This window comes from Dendrobates tinctorius, unplaced genomic scaffold, assembly GCF_039654945.1.
Source record: "Dendrobates tinctorius isolate UK_male_01 unplaced genomic scaffold, ASM3965494v1 ptg000048l, whole genome shotgun sequence".
NCBI classification, from domain to species: domain Eukaryota; kingdom Metazoa; phylum Chordata; class Amphibia; order Anura; family Dendrobatidae; genus Dendrobates; species Dendrobates tinctorius.
Genome location: NW_027361716.1, coordinates 6,712,501 through 6,717,500, shown reverse-complemented (window position 1 = coordinate 6,717,500; position 5,000 = coordinate 6,712,501). Strand labels below are relative to the sequence as shown.

General features: G+C 38.0%; 4 non-coding genes across 4 annotated transcripts; all 4 read left to right on the top strand.

The window, feature by feature from the left end:
• Positions 1-879: 879 nt before the first annotated feature.
• Positions 880-961, top strand: TRNAC-ACA (transfer RNA cysteine (anticodon ACA)). The gene has a single exon. It is a non-coding gene; the product is annotated as a tRNA-Cys (tRNA).
• Positions 962-2,464: 1,503 nt separating this feature from the next.
• On the top strand, positions 2,465-2,546 carry TRNAS-AGA (transfer RNA serine (anticodon AGA)). The gene has a single exon. It is a non-coding gene; the product is annotated as a tRNA-Ser (tRNA).
• A 655-nt stretch (positions 2,547-3,201) lies between these two features.
• On the top strand, positions 3,202-3,273 carry TRNAQ-UUG (transfer RNA glutamine (anticodon UUG)). The gene has a single exon. It is a non-coding gene; the product is annotated as a tRNA-Gln (tRNA).
• Positions 3,274-4,142: 869 nt separating this feature from the next.
• Positions 4,143-4,224, top strand: TRNAS-UGA (transfer RNA serine (anticodon UGA)). Its single transcript has one exon. It is a non-coding gene; the product is annotated as a tRNA-Ser (tRNA).
• Positions 4,225-5,000: the final 776 nt, after the last annotated feature.

Below are 5,000 nucleotides of genomic sequence, written 5' to 3'. Positions count from 1 at the left end.
CGACGATGCCCAATGTTTATGATGAAACAAGCAATTTAAAATCCATATAATAAAAGACAAAAAAAGAGTTCAAGGATTCATGGAACACCATGGTCAAAGCTGTCAATCAAGTAGGATTAGCAAAAATTAAAATTGTCTATGTCACTCATTGTCTATGTCATACCAAGCAATCTCATACTCTGTTACTTGAGTCAATATTCGCATAACACTCTTTCCAAGTGGGTGAATCTGACAAGGATTTGAAGCCAAAATGGCTTCAGGAAGTGTTTTTGATTTTTCTCTAAGCCATCTTTTCTTGTGTTTTCCAGAATTTCCTAAAGTGCCTTATAAACATTTTTGGTGGTGTTTTTCTAAAAATTCTTTTCGGCGTCTTTTGAATGTGTTTTGTGGCTTTTTTTGTAGCACACAAAAGTCAATCAGGACCCTTTATAGGGTCTTTCGAACCTTACCGTTGACTTGTATTATAGGTATGGAGCTGTTCAAAGTGAAAAACAGCTGAAGATTGATATGGTAATTTCAGTTAACCGCTGGACATTTTTGGAAACTTGAGATGGTTAATAGACGCTCCAAAGCCTGATCAAATGAACATCAAGTCTTTTTTACTTGGAAATGATTATGTTCAGTCTTCTCAGCATTTTTGGATTATTTTTAAGGATGTTTTTGGAGCTGACTGACTCCAAATCCACATTATGAAGAGGGAAAAGCTTTATACTGTGAATGGTTCCCTTGGATGATGAATTTAAATCAGATTTTTGCATTTTACTGAGACCTTGTATTTTCTTTTCATTTTCTGAGATGTCTTCCAGAGGGTTGATCACTGAGCTTGATCATGGTGCTATTAGAAAACATGTGTGAAACTCATAACAGCTTGACGTCCGAGTAGTCGTGGCCGAGTGGTTAAGGCGATGGACTACAAATCCTTTGGGGTCTCCCCGTGCAGGTTCATATCCTGCCAACTACGTCTGTGTTTCAATAACTGTTTGACCTTTTATCTTTGTTGTTCAATTTGCATGTTTACTAGTCTATTCCCCATGACAGTGATCTGTGATGGAGCGAGTTTCTAGGACCAAACTGACTTTATCTTTGACTGTTCTTTAGATAATCTATTCTGGAGCAACATTACATGTGCGACTTGCCGCTAATCAAAAGAAGCACCGTGGGTGCCTTCAGGTAATAGGTTTTTCTCTTGATCTTGTCCAGCAGCCACAGACCTCTGTCCTGGCTAAAGGACTGGGACATGCACTTTGATTTGCACAAACCTTAAATTATCTCTCAGATGAAGCCTTTTACCATGCAATGCAAATCTTTATCAACTACTGGATGAACAGTTTTCTAACAGTATAAGTTTTGCAATTTATTTTTTTCACACTTTTTCCAAGTAACAGATACAGCAATCTTTTTACTAGCCACTTTTCATCAACATTTCAAACTGTCCTAGCTGTGATATCGTGGAAATGTTGGTAAATTTGTGGAATGAAAGGTTATAAGATATCAATTTACCATTGTGTATGATTGCAGATTTGCACTGCAGCTTTGGAGCCTGTTTTCGCCATCGTTCACGATTTCATATGCGTTATTCAGCACAACAAGCCGCAGCCATGATTGCGTCATGGTTGGTTCCATGGTGTAATGGTTAGCACCATTTTTATGATGAAACAAGCAATTTAAAATCCACATAATAATAGACAAAAAAAGAGTTCAAGGACTCATGGTCAAAGCTGTCAATATCAATCATTGTCTATGTCATACCAAGCAATCTCATACTCTGTGACTTGAGTCAATATTCACATAACACTCTTTCCAAGTGGGTGAATCTGACAAGGATTTGAAGCCAAAATGGCTGCAGGAAGTGTTTTCGATTTTTCTCTAAGCCATCTTTTCTTGTGTTTTCCAGAATTTCCTAAAGTGCCTTATAAACATTTTTGGTGGTGTTTTTCTAAAAATTCTTTTCGGCGTCTTTTGAATGTGTTTTGTGGCTTTTTTTGTAGCACACAAAAGTCAATCAGGACCCTTTATAGGGTCTTTCGAACCTTACCCTTGACTTGTATTATAGGTATGGAGCTGTTCAAAGTGAAAAACAGCTGAAGATTGATATGGTAATTTCAGTTAACCGCTGGACATTTTTGGAAACTTGAGATGGTTAATAGACGCTCCAAATCCTGATCAAATGAACATCAAGTCTTTTTTACTTGGAAATGATTATGTTCAGTCTTCTCAGCATTTTTGTATTATTTTTAAGGATGTTTTTGGAGCTGACTGACTCCAAATCCACATTATGAAGAGGGAAAAGCATTAAACTGTGAATGGTTCCCATTGATGATGACTTTAAATCAGATTTTTGCATTTTACTGAGACCTTCTTTTTCTTTTCTATTTCTGAGATGTCTTCCAGAGGGTTGATCTCTGAGCTTGATCATGGTGCTATTAGAAAACGTGTGTGAAACTCATAACAGCTTGACGTCTGAGTAGTTGTGGCCGAGTGGTTAAGGCGATGGGCTAGAAATCCATTGGGGTCTCCCCGCGCAGGTGCAAATCCTGCCGACTACGTCTATGTTTAAAATAACTTTTTGACCTTTTCTCTTTGTTGTTCAATTTGCATGTTTACTAGTCTATTCCCCATGACAGTGATCTGTGATGGAGCGAGTTTCTAGGACCAAACTGACTTTATATTTGACTGTTCTTTAGATAATCTATTCTGGAGCAACATTACATGTGTGACTTGCCGCTAATCAAAAGAAGCATCGTGGGTGCCATCAGGTAAGAGGTTTTTCTCTTGATCTTGTCCAGCAGCCACAGACCGCTGTCCCGGCTAATGGACTGGGACATGCACTTTGATTTGCACAAACCTTAAATTATCTCTCAGATGAAGCCTTTTACCATGCAATGCTAATCTTTATCGACTACTGGATGAACAGTTTTCTAACAGTATAAGTTTTGCAATTTATTTTTTTCACACTTTTTCCAAGTAACAGATACAGCAATCTTTTTACTAGCCACTTTTCATCAACATTTCAAACTGTCCTAGCTGTGATATCGTGGAAATGTTGGTAAATTTTTGGAATGAAAGGTTATAAGATATCAATTTACCATTGTGTATGATTGCAGATTTGCACTGCAGCTTTGGAGCCTGTTTTCGCCATCGTTCACGATTTCATATGCTTTATTCAGCACAACAAGCCGCAGCCATAGCTATGTCATGGTTGGTTCCATGGTGTAATGGTTAGCACTCTGGACTTTGAATCCAGTGATCTGAGTTCAAATCACAGTGGAACCTGGGCACACATTTCGATTTTTTCCATCTGCACTCAGATCGACGATTTAAAATCCACATAATAAAAGACAAAAAAAGAGTTCAAGGATTCATGGTCGAAGCTGTCAATATCACTCATTGTCTATGTCATAACAAGCAATCTCATACTCTGTGACTTGAGTCAATATTCACATAACACTCTTTCCAAGTGGGTGAATCTGACAAGGATTTGAAGCCAAAATGGTTTCAGGAAGTGTTTTTGATTTTTCTCTAAGCCATCTTTTCTTGTGTTTTCCAGAATTTCCTAAAGTGCCTTATAAACCTTTTTGGTGGTGTTTTTCTAAAAATTCTTCTCGGCGTCTTTTGAATGTGTTTTGTGGCTTCTTTTGTAGCACACAAAAGTCAATCAGGACCCTTTATAGGGTCTTTCGAACCTTACCGTTGACTTGTATTACAGGTATGGAGCTGTTCAAAGTGAAAAACATCTGAAGATTGATATGGTAATTTCAGTTAACCGCTGGACATTTTTGGAAACTTGAGATGGTTAATAGATGCTCCAAAGCCTGATCAAATGAACATCAAGTCTTTTTTACTTGGAAATGATTATGTTCAGTCTTCTCAGCATTTTCGGATTATTTTTAAGGATGTTTTTGGAGCTGACTGACTCCAAATCCACATTATGAAGAGGGAAAAGCTTTAAACTGTGAATGGTTCCCATTGATGATGACTTTAAATCAGATTTTTGCATTTTACTGAGACCTTGTATTTTCTTTTCATTTTCTGAGATGTCTTCCAGAGGGTTGATCACTGAGCGTGATCATGGTGCAATAACTTGGTGCAATAGTTTTCTAATAAGAAAACATGTGTGAAGCTCATAACAGCTTGACATCCGAGTAGTCGTGGCCGAGTGGTTAAGGCGATGGACTTGAAATCCATTGGGTTCTCCCCGCGCAGGTTCAAATCCTGCCGACTACGTCTATGTTTCAATAACTTTTTGACCTTTTATCTTTTTTGTTCAATTTGCATGTTTACTATTCTATTCCCCATGACAGTGATCTGTGATGGAGCGAGTTTCTAGGACCAAACTGACTTTATCTTTGATTGTTCTTTAGATAATCTATTCTGGAGCAACATTACATGTGCGACTTGTCGCCAATCAAAAGAAACACCGTGGGTGCCATCAGGTAAGAGGTTTTTCTCTTGATCTTGTCCAGCAGCCACAGACCGCTGTCCTGGCTAATGGACTGGGACATGCACTTTGATTTGCACAAACCTTAAATTATCTCTCAGATGAAGCCTTTTACCATGCAATGCTAATCTTTATCGACTACTGGATGAACAGTTTTCTAACAGTATAAGTTTTGCAATTTATTTTTTTCACACTTTTTCCAAGTAACAGATACAGCAATCTTTTTACTAGCCACTTTTCATCAACATTTCAAACTGCACTAGCTGTGATATCGTGGAAATGTTGGTAAATTTGTGGAACGAAAGGTTATAAGATATCAATTTACCATTGTGTATGATTGCAGATTTGCACTGCAGCTTTGGAGCCTGTTTTCGCCATCGTTCACGATTTCATATGCTTTATTCAGCAAAACAAGCTGCAGCCATGATTGCGTCATGGTTGGTTCCATGGTGTAATGGTTAGCACTCTGGACTTTGGATCCAGTGATCTGAGTTGAAATCTCAGTAGAACCTCAGCACACATTTTGATTTTTCCATCTGCACTCAGATCGACGATGCCCAAT